Here is a 17984-nt window from a genome sequence, read left to right on the forward strand (position 1 = left end):
CATTTTTTAAATTATGTATTGATATTTATTTATAATTAATTGTTAATTATGTATTAATTGGTAATTAATTAAAATATAATTGGTAATTAATTATAATTGATTAATTGATAAATATGTTAATTTTATTAAATTATTTTCTGTAGCGGGTTGTGGGTTTATAGGGGAATAGGGTGGGAAGTAATTTAATTATAATTAATTAAATATGTTAATTTTTTTTTTATTTTTTTATTTTTTTTATAAACCTTTATTGGTATAGACAGGATATACAAATCTGGGCCTACAACCAAACTGGCCGGCCACAACACGTGAAAGCAGTCAAGAAGTCCAGAATGAAGTTACAGAATCAATCATAGAGGAACATAAGCAATACAATCTTAAAAAGGGGGGGAGGAGAGAGGATCCAAACGGCCAGCAAACAGGAGCAATGAAGGTTATTTTTTATAATAGGGCAAGAAGGAGCATGACAGGCAGGGCGACAATATAAAAGAATCCGGATTCCCAAATCAAACTATTGGTAACAGAAGGGCTAAAGGGCAGCCATGCAGGAATGTCAGCACTGTATATATCAGAATAAAAAAAAACAGGGCCGTGAACACAAGTCAGTATATAAGTAAGAACGACTTTGTATCCCCACCACCCAGTAGCACATCGGAAACAGAACAAAGGGGGCCGGAATAGCGACAACACCCAGACTAACCCGTCATACTAACCTTGGGAGAGAAGGAAAAAGGGAGGGAGGGGGGGGGGGAAGAGGAAAGAAGAGAGGGAAAGGAAAAAACAGACTGAAAGAAAAGAATGCCGCGCCTAAACAAGCGTCCCGTAGCAAAGAACACATAAAAGAGCGATAATATCAACAACGAGGAGGGCATGGGAGTCGCAATGGAAAGCAGCAGAACTACAAAAAGAAGAACAGCGACATTACAGACCCCACCCCAAACATACCACGGAAGGCAAGGACAGACGCGGCACCCCAATAAAGAGATACAAAAGGGCCATAGAACTGAGGAAAATAAAACATCAAATAAGACCCAACCCACCCATCCCACCCAGCACCCCTGCAGAAGGCTATGGCCTACCCTCCAAACAGCGCGCCTGTCGCCCTAAACCAGAACCCGAAATGTAGTAGAGACAAGAGAAAAGAAGAATATAAAGACAAAAAAAAGGACATCAAGACAAAAGAAATAAATGGGAGGGAGGAGCATAAGAGCAGAAACAAATACGGTCGGCCACCGCCCTCCACCCCACCATACGAACATATTATATGTGAACCAGAACGACACAATCTCGAGCGCCAAAAAACGTACAGGGGGGTCTCCCACAGCACTAGAAATATGAGCAAATTCGCCACAGATCTGTACGTCAATAAACCACCGGGAGCCGTGCATCTCACCCCATCCCTTTTCTAACCACAGTTACCACCCACCACAGGACAGTGTGAAATAAGCAACACGATGCGAGGCAAGCACACAATTGAAAGAGAATACGAGCAAAACGTAGGCCAGGGAGGGCAATCAATAAGCAAGTGGGCAAAAGTTCAAATAGGCAGTTCAAATGTCTCAGCAATAACAACAAGGGCAATAATAGACAGGAGTTCAGTCTTGCCGTCAGGAAAAGCGGGGGTTTCCCTGCAAAATAGAAACACGACCTCATCAAGGCAAAAACAGGCAGCGGTCCACCATTGTTCTCAGGCACCCGGGGAGGATCGGATCCCCGAACGACATCCAAGTCCCCAAACTCCAAACATCGAAGAGCAGGAGGTTCCAAATCCACCGGCCAGCAAATCCGTCGATGGATAGCGACAGTAACTCTCGTAGCGACCGGGGGAGGTGAGGCGGTGGCATCACTGAGACAAGAGGGGACCATGAAGGAGCGTTCACCCAAGATGGCGGTAGGACGAATCGAGTCTCCCGGAGCACCGGGGGCCAGGGCCGCGAGTAAGGATCGTAAGGCATCAAGAACGTCTCCAATCGTAGGCTCACGCACACACGTCCAGGCCCCCGTGCCGCCCAGCAACTCAAGCCCGTCATCACGAGGAGACCCACAGCACAGGTCGTCGGTAGCCATTTTGTGAATTCAGCCTCCTCACCACCCTCCGCAATGCTCGAAACAGTTCACAAATGCGGGCCTTTACAGATTTCCGGGGGGTCCCAGCAATGGCAGCCTCGGTGAAAAAAGGAGATTCGCCCAAGGCGAGGGGCCGTCTGCAATATCGCTGGCGCTCCACTCGAACAGAGTCCGAGGACGAGGGTCCAGGGTCGATGGACGGAGCAGCGGCGGGGGGACCCCTTCACACGATCAGTCCACGGAGCACCGCGTTCCGCACCAGCCTCACGGCCGTCAAGGCGGGCCCGGATCAGGGTCACCGGGATGTTCCCATAACGGCTCTCACTAGTGGCGCAGTCTCTCGGCCGGGGCCGATGGTCACCACAGCGCCAGGCCGGATCCGATAGGCGAGGTCCCGGTCTCAACACCACGAAGGCCCAGGTCCCTTCGGGGGGCACAACTTCGGAACCGCAGCACGCCGGAGTCTCCAGGCCAAACGGTGAGTTAGAGCGAAACGTTGCATTGCTATTTCTTCGAAATTGTGTCGTCTCTGGGCAGGATATACAAAAGGATATGCGAGTCAGGCCAGAGGGCTGACGGAGCCGAGCTACAAGGCGACCATTACGCTCGCGAGCTTGGCTCCTCCAATGTATTTATTCTTAATTATTTGGAATACATTGTTTATTAAATAATAATTGGTAATTAATAATAATATGATTGGTAAATAATTGTAATTGATTAATTGATAAATATGATAATTTCATACATTTATTTTCTGTAGCGGGTTGTGGGTTTATAGGGGAATAGGGTGGGAAATAATTTAATTCTCATTAATTAAATATGTCATTTAAATTATTGGTATTTATTTTGAATTAATTGTTAATTAATTTTTAATAGGTAATTAATTAAAATATAATTGGTAATTAAAATTAATTTATTAATTTTGAAATTGTAAATTAATGTATTGTTAATAGGTAATTAATTAGTATGAGTAGGCAATTTTTATAATTATACAATTTTATTTTGTATTTATAAATAAATATGTAATATTTTTTATACACAAGTACAATATTTTATTTATTTGTAATTGGTATTACTATTTATATTATTTATATCTATTTGTGAAGTATTTACTTTCCCTATTATTGCACTCTCTGAAGTTGGAATAGTAATTTTAACCCCTACGCTATACTACACTTTCCCTAATGTTGCACCCACTGGAGTGGGTATGCAACGTTTACAACGCAACTTTTACTATGCACTACCATTACAATGAAACTTTTACAACGCAAAAACTTTTACAACGCATACATTTACAAAGCATGTTTTTACAACGCAGATACCTTTACAACGCATACCATTACAACGTAAGTATTGCTAAGTATATAATTATTTTTAAAATGTTATATGTTTGGGTTTTTGGGTAAAGGGGTATTTTTAGGGTTCAGGGTCAGTTTTCAGTATTTGGGTAAAGGGGTATTTTTAGGGTTCAGGGTCAGTTTTCAGTTTTTGGGTAAAGGGGTATTTTTAGAGTTCATGGTCAGTTTTCAGTTTTTGGGTAAAGGGGTATTTTTAGTGTTCAGGGTCAGTTTTCAGTTTCTGGGGTAAAGGGGTATTTTTAGGGTTCAGGATCAGTTTTCAGTTTTTGGGTAAAGGGGTATTTTTAGGGTTCAGGGTCAGTTTTCAGTTTTTGGGTTAAGGGGTATTTTTAGGGTTCAGGGTCAGTTTTCAGTTTCTGGGGTAAAGGGGTATTTTTAGGGTTCAGGGTCAGTTTTCAGTTTTTGGGTAAAGGGGTATTTGTAGGGTTCAGGGTCAGTTTTCAGTTTTTGGGTAAAGGGGTATTTTTAGGGTTCAGGGTCAGTTTTCAGTTTTTGGGGTAAAGGGGTATATTGAGGGTTCAGGGTCAGTTTTCAGTTTTTGGGTAAAGGGGTATTTTTAGGGTTCAGGGTCAGTTTTCAGTTTCTGGGGTAAAGGGGTATTTTTAGGGTTCAGGGTCAGTTTTCAGTTTTTGGGTAAAGGGGTATTTTTAGGGTTCAGGGTCAGTTTTCAGTTTTTGGGGTAAAGGGGTATTTTTAGGGTTCAGGGTCAGTTTTCAGTTTTTGGGTAAAGGGGTATTTGTAGGGTTCAGGGTCAGTTTTCAGTTTTTGGGTAAAGGGGTATTTTTAGGGTTCAGGGTCAGTTTAGGGTTTTTGGGGTACAGGGGTACTTTGTAAAAATAAAGTAAAATTACATTTAAATTACATTAATTAAATACAATTAAATAAAATTAAATTATATTATAATATTTTAAATTAATTTATATTAAAAAAAATATTATATACTTACCAATACTTACGTTGTAATGGTATGCGTTGTAAAGGTATATGCGTTGTAAAATCTTGCGTTGTAAATGTATGAGTTGTAAAAGTTTTTGTGTTGTAAAAGTTTTGATGTAATGGTAGGTGTTGTAAAAGTATGCGTTGTAACGTCATACATCCCTGGAGTGGGAATAGTAATTTTAACCCCTACGCTATCCAGCGCTTTCCCTACTATTGCACCCACTGGAGTGGGAATAGTAAATTTTACCTCTACGCTATCCAACACTTTTGCTAATGTTGAACTCACTATAGTTGTTACAATAAATTTTAACCATTTTCTATGCTACGCTAAAAATGTTATATATGTTTATTTAATAATATGTTTATATATATATATATATATATATATATTATCTTTGGTGATATAATTTTTTAATTATAGAAATTATTTATTAAAATTAAAATTTTAAAATAATTATTTCTAAGTTTATTAAATATATTTATTACTATATTAGTTTTAACTTAATTTTAAGACATTTAAAAAAATCGATATTTTGACTGTCTATATTTTTGTAAGTCGATATTTTGGAGTCGATATTTTGGTACTTACCTGTTTGTAGATAGGGAGTCGATATTTTGTCACTCGATATTTTTCACTCGATATTTGTGTATCTCAATATTTGTGACATCGATATTATGTCAGTGATCCGGCTCAGCAGTATAGCGAATATTATTTTGGGGAGATGATACAGGGGGTCTGGCCTCTGGTCCCGGTTGGGCACGGACGGGCGCAAATGGGCTTGCCTTTGATGCATCGTCAGCGTGCCAGCGGCACTCCCACTGCATATGGTCACATCATCTGGAGTTTCAGAAGTCCAGAGCAGAGCAGGGGTCCAGACGCAGAGCGCTGACCCACAACAATGGCTACTCGAAAGAGCGCAAACAGTGTCAGTAAAAATACAACTTCCCCCCCAAAGCTTTAACACAGCTCCCCCGACAACAATAATTCAATATCAATTACAAAAAATAAGGTGCTAAAAGCTTCAGGTTTTTTTTTTGGGGGGGGGGGATTTTCAAAACTTTCATTGAGGAAATTCAAAACAAACACATTACAGTGTGCATCAGATCAGAACAATACACACAGTAAGTTCCAAGTCAAACACATAATTGAAAAGACACTCCCATCTGCAAAAAAACTAATCTGTTAGACAGCAAAGTTACCCATTTTGTCCCTCCCCCCAGGTTTGATTCTAAAATGCTGGTCTAAAAACAGTATCTTGGCGCCTAGCATGTGGTCTATTCCTCCTCAGTAACCGCTGTGCGGTCGCGTCATCTGGCATTGTGTGGTTGTTCTGTGGTGGGTGGGTTTAGTGTATGAGGTATGGTGTGCAGTGGATTTACACGTATGGAATATTGCAGGCTGTATTGTGTTGTAAGGTTTTGTTGTTTTGTATGATGGAGTTGAGAAAGATTGGTTGAGAGTAGTTTAAAAGGAGTGCAAAGACGGAGGCAGAGGGTGGATAGGGTGGTGGATTGTTGATATGTTAGTGGGAGCCCCACAGTTTGGGAGGAAGTATAGAAAAGGGGCCGTCAGACTAGGAAAGTGTGAAAGTAGGGTAGATAAAACAATCTGAATTCAGTAAAGAATGTTAAATCCAAGTTTTATTCCATGAGACCAGGAAACTCCATCCACTCAGGTCTCCAGCCTCCATCCATAGGTACTTTTAAAGACAACATTCTGCATTCCAACCGGCAGGCAGGAACATAAAGTGCCAGTAATATTCAACACAGTAATACACAAAACAATACACGGACACCACACCACCTTGCCCCAAAAGAAAAACAAACTACCTATTTACAGATAATCCTAGGAAATTCCATACTCTCCATCTTGTAATTTTGCAGCTCCCTTGAACACCTTGACCACCCTTAGTGGATTGCCAAGATGCTCACCTCCTGAGCTTTTAAAGGTGATTTAGCTCTTACTACCTCACCAACTACCAACTTAACATCTTTTACTGCTTTGTGATTATCAAACTTCAACTTCTTCCTGTCACAAGTACTTACCTCCTTGGTCCTACCCACTTGCAACCTTTCCTCTAGAGTGCTGGTCCCCTCACCACATGGTCGTACCCAAGGGGAACACATCCTGTTATTGGGCTTGCAATTCCTAAAATAAGTCAAAGGATGTAAAATCAGTGGTGGAATGAGGAGTAAATCTATAGTCCAACATCCTATATGAAATTCCTTTGACCCAATCCTCATTATAGCCCTAGAGATCTGAATAGATTCCTTCAAGGTACATTTAATTTTCTCTATCATACCATTAATCTCCGGTTGATATGCAAATATCTTTTGTGTGAAAAACCTGTCTCTTTTAAATACGACACCATCTCAGAGGAAGTGAACTGAACAACATTGTCAGTACGAATGAAACTAGGAAAGCCCTCACCAATGAACACCTGATCCAGAAAGTTGCACACAGAAGTCATAGAAATGTTGTGAACAATTTTAATGACAGTCCATCTGGACAGCAAATCCATCAAAGCTGTCAAGTACCCGTGGCCACCACCCTTTTTATCAATGGGGCCAGAATATCCAAGAAAAGGTCTTCCCACACCTCTCCTGGAATCTACCTGCATACCAAAAGGGGAGTCCCAACCTTTTGACTTTTATACCTACAATGCAATCATGTCAATCCCTTACTAACCTTTCCATCTGCAAGTCCATCCCCAGCCACAGTATGTATTTATCAAGTGTTCCTTCCTTTTGCAAATCCCAATCTGTCCCATATGCGCCAAATAAAACAAGTGACCCCTCAAAACTTTGGGAAATACCAATCTGTTTTCTCTCAGAACCAAATCCTTGCTAACCCCCAGTTCATCTTTCACCTTCTTAAAACCACCCAATTCTGCTCTCGGCCAAGACAAATTCTCCTGAGAATCTTCCACATTTTCTCAAAGACCTCATCCTTCCGGACTGCAGCCATCTGTGACTACACAAATCATGGTTTCATCACCCTTCCACCAATTCCATTCAACCTCATCCACTTCAGACTCACTTCCAACCAAACTTGACAAACAGTCCGCCATCTTGTTTTCAACACTGGGAATATACTCAATATTAAAACTAAAGTCCTGTCACCCTACATCAAGCCGTGGTAGCGCAGACAGCTGCACCTCCTCGCTGCTGCTAATACATTTGCTTTTTGCACATTGTTTTTAATCTTTGTGAATCTGCTAGGCTGAATTTCTCACTGGTGCTTTAGTAATATTTTAAAATCGAGTTGCATTTTAATTGACCTCTGACTGGGAATTTTGTTGTGTGGTGGGCGGTGGGAATCGAACCCTGGGAAGGTGGAATCAGGGCGAAAATGGAACGACCCGCCATTTTAGTTAAGGCGCGGTGTAGTTGTTCACCCTGGGACCTTTAAAACGGGACTCTGCGCGGGCGCGCAGCGGGCGCGCCTAAGGCAAGCCCGTCTGCACCCGTCAGCGTCCCGGTGGCGTCCGGCGCCGGAAACTCTGGTTCATGTACACCAAGGATCTTGTATTCAAGGGACAGCCGCATATACTACAGCAGGAAATGTCTGTTGGCAATTGGTAAGTGTAAGAGTTGCCGCCCCCCATTCATCCTCTGTGGCCGGTACGAAGGACCTCAAATGTAGTATCTGTAATTGGGTAGCTTTTTCTCCCTCAGAAGCAGGAAATTTAGTGAGCCCTCGAACTCTGGGCACACGCCCCCCTTTGCTTCAGAATGCTCTGGCCAATCACGACCTTAAAGTTATGCTTTTGAACACTATGAAACAGCACGAGTTTCAAATCTTTGACGCTCTCACTGAGCGTAAACCTGATGTTATGTTTTTGACGGAGACATGGCTCCATGAAGGCTCCAATCCCACTTTTGCAAACGCCATTCCCACCGGCTACCTGTTATTAAGAAAGGATAGGCTGAGTGGTCAGGGTGGAGGAGTTGTCATAATTTATAAAAAAAAATTCTTTTGTACAGCTCTACTCACTGCCGAGAGTCTTGGGTTCTTGCTACGGGTATCGGCCCATCAGTCAATTGCAAGCACTGTAATTTATCGGCCACCTGGGCCGGTGACCCGTTTCCTGGAGTCACTAGGCGACGCTATTGCACCTATTGTGGCAAACTATAAACAATGTCTGGTACTAGGAGATTTTAATATCCATATGGGTCAATGCACTGACCCTGAGCCTTTGAAACTGTATGAATCTCTTAGCATGCTAAACCTGACCCCATATATTTTCTCCCCTAGGCACAAAAGGGGCCACATCCTTGATCAGGTTTTTTCAACGGATAAGATTGAAATGGACCCTCCCTTTCCTATTGTTTGGTCGGACCATTTCTTACTTACTTTCAGAGTAAGCAAGAAATCTCCTCAGTCTCAAACACACTGTAGGCCCTGCACCAGAAGTTTTAGATCTTTTAATCAGATGACTGCGGCTGCACTTGAGAGTGCACTTAAATTTTATATTTTTTTATTTTTTATTTTAAAACTCATCCTGTTATAGTGGCAACTTAATGTACGACGTATGCTCACTAGAAAGTTGGCTGGAATCTCGTGCGAATGAGCTTGCCCCTCATAAGTCCCGAGTAGCTAAAGATTGTAGAGCCTCAGCCCCATGGTTCACGGAGACTCTCAGGAAAAGCAGAAGTACATGCAAACGTCTGGAGAGAGTCTGGAGGAAGAATTTCAGCGTTGGGTATAAGTTAGTGCACAAAGCGGCATTAAAAGCCCACTATGCCAAAGTCTGCTTGAAAAAGAACTTCCTGTCTTGAAAAATAGAGAAAGCAGGCTACAAAAGTAAGGAATTGTTCAAAATTGTCAAAGACTTCTCCTCCTCCTGCGTTACCAATAGTCTTTTCACTCCCACTAATGAATGGACGATTCGCATTGCACATTATTTTTATACAAAAATTACTACCATTCAATCTACGCTTGGGAAAGCAACTACTGCCTTGGCAGCCATTACTGGTAAGCTCCCCCGTGCCTTACGGGCGGAACTTTATTGCATTTCCCTCCAATCATGTTGCATGACTCCCTGAAAATAATGAAATCACTAAAATCAGGTTTACCCTCAGACCCCTGCCCCGCTAAAATATTGGCAGCTGTTGCAGAGGTGATAAACCCAGCTGTCAACAGGGTCCTGAACCTCTCTCTGGCTGAGGGAGCGATGCCGGATAGCTGGAAGCATGGGAACATTCTCCCCCTCCTAAAAAAATCCTCAGCCAACCCTTCTGTAGCCAGCAACTACAGGCCAATTTCTTTGCTGCCTTTTTTCTCCAAGGTCCTGGAGAAATACGTAAATAAAGTTGTTGCGGACTATGTCAAGACCAATTGTATATTACATCACAGCCAATCAAGATTTCTAGCTAATTTCAGTTCCGAAACAGCCCTTCTGGAAATCTCTAAATCTATTAAAACCACACTTGACAAAGGAGGGAAGGCTGTTTTGATACTGTTGGACCTCTCAGCAGCTTTCGATACCGTGCCCCATGACCTCCTTTCGGGTAGACTCTAAGGATGTGGCATAGGGGGCACGGTTCTGCGGTGGTTTACATCTTACCTGGAGAATCGTCAGCAAACAGTCTGGTCTCCCCCTTTTGCAGCCCCTATCCTGCCACTGAATGTGGGTGTTCCACAGATATCTATTTTAAGCCCCCCTCTGTTTAATGTTTTTATGGCCCCTTTGGCGCCGTTGGCAGAACAATACGGCGCTAAAGTCATATCTTACGCCAATGACACACAATTGTTGTTCACATGCGGTAAGGATGAGGCCCTGAATGGGAATGAGATAAACACCTTGTCAGCAATTTTTGAGTGGTTTAAACAGAATCAACTAATGTGCAATTCTGAAAAATCTGAAATGATCTTTTTTGGTTATAATCCGGGGGAGTAGTGGCGTGATTGGTGGCCACAGAATATGTCCCTCCTGCTACCTTAGCTACAACTGTTAAGAATCTTGGGGTGAAAATGGACGCGGACATGTCCATGAAATCTCAGGTTCAGGCCGTCGCAGGCACATGTTTTGGCCTACTGAAAATTTTGAGAAACTCCCATTACTCCCGGTTTCCCACAGGAAAACAGTAGTACATGCACTGATTTTGTCCCGCCTATATTATGTGAATGTTCTCTATTTAGGCCTTCCTGAATATCTTCTTGGCCACCTTCAGGTGGTGCAAAACGCCGCGGCTAGAGCCATACTTATGGTGGATCTTACGACACACATGACTCCTCACCTGAAGTCCCTGCACTGGCTTTCAGTACGTAAGAGGACACGTTTGAAAGCTTTGGTTCTTGCTTTTAAGGCCTTTCATAATATTGGGGCCTTATATCTGGGAAACAGATGCCAGCATTATGTTCCCCCCAGAAGTTTGAGGTCCTCAAATCACCGGCTCTCGCAGATCCATAGGTTTTCCCGCTCTCGGATGGGCGGGCAGTCCTTTCAGGTGGTAGCTTCGCAGCTCTGGAATAATCTGCCGCCAGCCTTACGTCAGGTGCAGGACCTCCTTAGCTTTAGACGCGGATTAAAAACTTGGCTTTTTTCACAATAGGTCAGCGGCCCTGGGGCGGCCTGTTTGGCTCTGTCACTGGTTTCTTTTTCTTGTAGCGCCGGGACACTCCAGGGGGTAGCCATGTGCTTTATAAGTACCCAGTAACATAGTAACATACTTATACAGGAGGAAGTACAATCCACCCCTTTTTTCCAAACCTCTTGCAGTGGCTTGTGATCAGTTTTCACCACGGGTTCAGTTCCCCACAAAAACGACTTAAACTTCTTTACAGTCCAAAAAAACTGCCGAGGCTCCTTCTTGATGGTCGATCACTTGACTTTAGTATCCCTAAGAGATCTCGAGCTGAAAGCATTCGTGACCACATCCACCCCTGAATAACCCTGGGTGGTGAACTACCCTCCGCTCACAGAGTTTGCAGAGTTTCCCACACTCCGCATTACGCGGAGCTCGCTGAGTTCTGAAAAACTCCGCTCCGCGATGCAAAGTTTTTTTCCTCGCTCGCGATCGTTAACGTCAACTTGGTGACCGCGAGTGAGGAAAATCAAACTCCCAGCAAGATTTTTCCTCGTTCGCCATCGTCAACACCAAGTTAGCGAGTGCAAGCGTGGAAATTAGACATCCCGGCGAGATTTCTCAACGCGGGGTGGTCAGGTTTCTCATTGCGAGTGGTCACGTTGCGAAAGCTGCCGCTCGAGTAAAGATCTACTCAAGGGGCAGAAAATGGAAATAAGGGACCACTTGAGCTGTGCAAGGTGGCATTTGTGATGATTGCACAGTACGGATAAGCATCCACACTATGGAATTGCCACAAACAGCATTTTTCTATGGAACTCCGCCGCTTGCAGAGCTCCGCGTAGCGCGGCAGAGTTTTTTTGCCACTTCGCGGAGTTCCGCGTAGCGCAAATCTGCAAACTCCACCCAGGGTTATCCCTGAACCTGTTTGTGCACTGTTCCCAATCCCTTCCTACTAAGATCTGTGAGAATCACTTCTTAACATCCATGAATTTGTTTCTGACACTCTTCTGAACACCTAAACTGCTTTTAGGAAACAATTAAAAACTTTCCTGGCTTGAATTCTTACAGCTCCGGTCTGACCCACCTCTCTTTCACTAGGTAAGCGCTGAGATGCCCCCGGGTAAGTCGTTGCGCTATAAAAGTGGTTATAACATAATATAACATAACAAACTGGACCCCAAACTGGTGGCCGGACACTATGGGTACTCTTCCTACTCCCAACAGAAAAGTTTAAAACGTAGGAGCAATAGTGGACGATAGGCTTAATTTTGGTGACCAAGTTAATGCCGTGGCATAGGCCACCGTGTACACTCTCTAATCGATTAAGAAAATACTTCCGGTTGTGCTGCCTGATAGCCGGTGAACAGTGGTTACAGCACTTGTCCTGTCAAGGCTGTGATACTGTAACAGTCAAGATCGTTTTCTGAATAAACTCCAAATGTTGTAAAATGCGGCTGCTTCCAAATTAGCATCAATATCCAGGGAAATCAAAAGACTGCACTGGCTACCTGTTAGGAATCGGGTGCGTTTTAAATCCCTCTGCACCGTTTACAAGGCCCTTCAAGTAACAGGACCAGATCCTCTGAAATGAAAGTTTCAATGGTATATATCCCAAAAAGAACTCTTTGCTCGCTTGGAGCCAAATTGGTGACGGTACCACCCACTAAAAAAGCAACGTGGGGTGGGAGAAGCTTTGTTGCCTGCACTGCAAAGGCCTGGAATGACCTCCCTTTTCATCTAAGGAATGCCACGATCTCTTGGCATTCAGGAAGGGATTAAAAACCTGGCTCTTTGACATGTAAACTTGTCCACAACGTTCATTGCTCAAAGGACAGTAACTAGCGCCAGGACACACTTCTGAGTATTCCTTAGGAAAATCCACCCTAGAGTCAAAGAAACCGGTTTCCTCAATGTTGACATTTCTAAGTTGTAATTGGGAAGTCGCATTGTGATCCAGGAAATTTCCTAACAATTTCTGATGTGGCCAATTAGAGTTCTACCATAACCAAATGGTTTACCATCAGGCTCTGCAAGTTTAATTTCCCCTTGGGTAACAGCTGCCCTTTTGAAATATCTATAAAATAACATAAACTGAAGCCCTTTCCTCAATAATTCTCTAAACGTATGAGTGCGATTTCAGAAGTCCTCCACAAATCAACGGTAAAATTCAGCCATCTCCAGAAAAGCATGGAAATCTGCCTTCTTCTCCGGTGGAGGCAGATCACAGACGGTCCTGACTAACTCCTCCTTGGGCTTTACCCCTTGTGCCGAAATAAATTGGCCATGGTAATTGATCTCAGGTAAGCAAAACTTACATCTACTTTTTTCAAAGTGATTACTTTATCTCTGATAATTTACAAAACGTCTTTTACTTTGCTCACATTAGAAGCAAGACCATCATCCTGAAAACATTTGACCACCGGAACACTCCTTAGCATGTCATTCAGTAGCCTCTGAAAAACAGAAGGAGCAGAGCATAACCCAAATGGCATACAATTAAACCTGAAGACCCAGAATGGGTTTATGAAAGCAGTTTAGTTCTCGGACTCGGGACTCAAGCAAACATGGTGGTCGGAGGATGAAAAGTCTAAAGTGGAGAAAAACTTAGTTCCACTGTGTATACTGACCATTTCTGTGATATTAGACAAGGGAAACTGGTCCTTCATCACCTGTTTGTTGATGCAATGCAGACTCTAATATCACCTGAACCTTTGGTAGCCAATGGGAGAGACCCATTCTGAGGGTACAACCGCCTCAATAATCCCATCAGCACACAATCGGTCTAAGTCTTGCTTGATAGCATCCTGTAACTGGCGTTGCATTTTCCTAACTTGAATGCAATGCATATATCCCTTGACACAACCATTTGTATCCAAAAGCACTTCTGAGTATTCCTTAGGAAAATCCACCCTAGAGTCAGAGAAACCGGTTTCCTCAATTTTGACATTTCTAAGTTGTAATTGGGGAGGTGCATTGTGATCCAGGAACATTCCTAACAAATTCTGGTGTGGCCAATTGGAGTTCCACAATGACCAAATGGTTTACCATCAGGCTCTGCAAGGTTAATTTTCCCTTGAAATTTCTTCTCAAAGTCAGCATCAGAAATGAGAGACAACTTGGCACCAGAATCAATCATCATGGAGATCTGGGTTCCCACTTTGTCCGAAAGATACTGACAACCTGCATCCAACACACACCTGACATCATTCACCACTTGCAACACCGCTGGATCACCCACCATATCCACTTTGTTAAATTTCGCCTTGACATCTTAAAATCTGTAACACTTAGCAGAGCACTCTTTTTTAGAACAGGTCTTGTGGATCGCTTTGTCCCCAGGACATTTTTTAGAGTTTGGAAAATTATTTGGGCTAACACATCTGAAGCATACACCCTTGGAAACAGTATTACCTACAGCACCCTTCTTAGAATTCATGCCCAGAATTTGAACAGGGGATGAATGTTCCTTTTGCTTCTGTAAGTCTTTGATACACTGCAGTGAATGCTCAACACTCTTTGCTATAATGATGACCTGGGATGGTTGGATGGTGTGGGATCACTTTTGGACCATAATTGCTCTCTAATTTTATGAGGATTGCTTTGTAACATAAAACTGATCCCTAATGCCTTCTTCCACTCCCGTGCCAAAATTGCAGGAAGATGCATAATCCTGTAATAAATTCCTCCACAGATTGATCAAGACCTTGTTTCCCACTGCCAACTAGAACCCTCTTGAGGATAATAGAGACTTTCGGCACCTAATGGTCCTCCAATTTCTTTACTGACCTCTAAATAGAATTACTCACAGTTTTTCCTTCTGCTCCCTTCGCGGCCCCCGTGTCTCTCTGCCCGTTTTTGCCTTCTGTTGCTTAGCTGCCCCTGCATTTCTGTGACCTTTCTGCCTTCTGTGCCACTCGTTTCCCCCGTTTTTTGTGACCTTTCTGCCCTGTGGCTCCACCCCCCTGACTGCCCATTCACTGCCCGCCTCCCAGCTGTTCCTCACTCCCACCTCCCCATACATGACAGCCGTTGCGCGGTCGCAACGCTGGTGCACGGCAAGCCGTCTGCGCCCGTCCGTGCCTGGACCGCACCCAGCGCCAGTACCCTTGGCCCCCGCACACGCCATGATGACCGCCACCACTACGACGCCAGCACTCTGCGCTCTCTCAACCCCGGATGGACCCACAACTGCTTCAAGGTCGCCCCGAAACACACACACAGTCCCTTCACCTGCCGGAACTGCAGCTACACCAGCCACAGAGCTGACAAACCACCCGCCAAGAAAGACCTTAACCACCTCCGATGCATACTACTGAACACCCGCCCCGCACGCAAACACGCCGTCGAGCTCTGGGACCTGCTTAACACAACCTCCCCTGATGTCGCCTTCCTGACAGAGAGCTGGTTGAACAACTCTTCCACACCTGACATCGCCATAGCCATGCCAGACGGCTACAAGATTACCCGCGGAGACCGCACCAACGGAGTCGGTGGAGGAATCGCCATCGTCCACGAGAACAGCATCAAGGTCTTGACTAGCACCGGTGACGTGCTCAGCACTGCCGAACACATGCATTTCCAGATCCACACAGACCCCAACTCCACCCTCAGAGGCACCCTCGTCTACTGGTCCCCGGGACAGCGCCTCCAGTTCCGCGACTCCATCGCCAACTTCATCAGCACACACGCCCTGACCTCCAGGGACTACATCCTCCTCGGAGACCTGAACCTTCACCTTGAGAACAACAACAACTCCACAACCCTGATCGATAACTTCGCCAACCTCGAACTGAGACAACTCATAACAACGCCGACCCACTCTGCCGGCCACACGCTCGACCCCGTCTTCTCCTCAAGCCCGCACCCGTCAGCCACACCACCGAACTCCTCTGGACCAACCACCGCTGCATCCACTTCACCTTTCAGAAACCCACCACACACCACCGCACCCAACCGATCCCTGCCGCCGCTGGAGCAAAATCTCAGAAGACCAACTACATGCAAACCTCGCTCTCAGCCCACCCACCGAACGCCCCCACACTGACGTCGCTGGCCACAACCTCAGGCGCTGGATTGAGGACTGCGCCAACACCCTCGGCCCACTGAAGAAACCCCCCCACAGAGACACCAGCAAGAGAGCCAGCTGGTTCACTGCAGAACTCCTAGAGTCCAAGCAAGCCTGCCGGAAACTAGAGAAGAAATGGCACAGTGAACAAACTTCGGACAGTCACGCAGCACACAAGGACACCATCCGCAACCACCACCACCACCTCATCAGGGCTGCCAAGAAGACCTCCTTCAAAGGCTGTCTCGACAACAACGCACATGACAGCAAGGAGCTCTTCAACATCGTGAAGGAACTCTCCAACCCCAGCTCCAACGACATCCCGCCATCACATGCCCTGTGCGACTCCCTCTCCACCTTTTTCCACAGCAAGATAGCAGACATCCATGACAGCTTCAACACCCAGACAGCCCCAACAGAAAGCAACATAACAGACCCTCCACACACCATCGACCACGTCCCCTTGCTAGCATGGACCAGCGTGAGCGTCGATGACACCATCAAGACCATGAGCAAAATCCACTTCGGACCTCCGTCAGACCTATTCCTGCACCACGTCTTCAACAAAGCAAATAGCTCCATCGCACCCCACAAGAAAATGCAAGGCAGACCCAAGAGACCTCAAGAACTTCCAACCCATCTCTCTCCTCCCCTTCTCGGCCAAGGTCATCGAGAAACTCGTTAACAGACAGCTAACCCGATACCTCGAAGAGAACAGAATCCTGGACCCTTCCCAGTCAGGGTTCCGCAGCAGCCACAGCACCGAGACTGCCCTCGTTGCCGCCACCAATGACATCAGGACCCTGCTAGACAACGGGGAGACTGCAGCACTCATCCTCCTAGACCTCTTCACCGCCTTCGACACCGTCTGCCACTGCACACTATGCGCACGCCTCCACACCACAGGGATCCGAGACAAGGCTCTGGAATGGACCACCTCCTTCTGCTCCTGCAGATCCCAGAGCGTCCGTCTCTCCTGTTCTGTTCCGAAGCCTCCGAGATAATCTGCGGTGTACCCCAAGGATCCTCCCTCAGCCTGACACTGTTCAACATTTACATGGCCCCGCCTGCACAAGTCGCCCGACAGCATGACCTCAACATAATCTCCTACACCAACGACACTCAACTGATCCTCTCCCTCACCAAGGACCCCATCACCGCCAAAGCCAACCTCCATGAAGAAACGAAGGCCATCGCTGATTGGATTAAGATAAGCTGTCTGAAGCTGAACTCGGACAAGACGGAGGTCCTCATCCTTGGCTCCAACCCGTCAGCATGGGACGACTCCTGGTGGCCAACGGCACTGGAGGCAGCCCCGACCCCCACGACCACGCATGCAACGTAGGAATCATCCTCGACTCAACGCTGTCAATGACCAAGCAAGTCAACGCCGTCTCCTCCTCCTGCTTCAACACCCTCCGCATGCTCCGCAAGATCTACAGAAGGATCCCAACAGATACAAGAAAGACAGTCCCCCAGGCCCTCGTCAGCAGCAGACTCAACTACGGAAATGCCCTCTATGCGGGAGCCCCGACCAATCTCATCAATTGACTACAACGCATCCAAAACGCCTTGGCACGACTGATCCTCAATGTACCACAACACGGCCACATCACCCCCCACCTGAGAAACCTGCATTGGCTCCCCGTCAACAAGAGGATATCCTTCAAGCTACTCATCCACGCACACAAGGCACTCCACAAGACCGGCCCAGCCTATAACAGATGGCTCTCCTTCTACACCCCTAACCGCCAGCTATGCTCTGTCAACCTCTCACTCTTCACCGTCCCGCGCATCCGAAGAACAACCACCGGCGGTAGATCCTTCTCCCACCTCGCCGCCAAGACATGGAACACCCTCCCACTGAGCCTACGACAGACCCAAGACCTGCTGAGCTTCAGGAGGACTCTAAAGACCTGGCTGTTCAATCAGTAGCGGCCCCCACCTCCTCCCCAGCACCTTGAGACCCTCGCGAGTATGTAGTGCGCCTAACAAATGACTGATTGAAAGGGGAGGTGGGACAG

The 17984-nt window shown here is 45.6% G+C and overlaps 1 protein-coding gene across 1 annotated transcript in view; it reads right to left on the reverse strand.

Moving 5' to 3' along the window:
• The window catches only part of LOC144766764 (solute carrier family 22 member 7-like), a 383697-nt gene that overhangs the window by 289049 nt on the left and 76664 nt on the right, over positions 1 to 17984 (reverse strand). The window lies entirely within an intron of this gene.

Source organism: Lissotriton helveticus, chromosome 1_1 (genome assembly GCF_964261635.1).
Source record: "Lissotriton helveticus chromosome 1_1, aLisHel1.1, whole genome shotgun sequence".
Classification (NCBI taxonomy): Eukaryota; Metazoa; Chordata; class Amphibia; order Caudata; family Salamandridae; genus Lissotriton; species Lissotriton helveticus.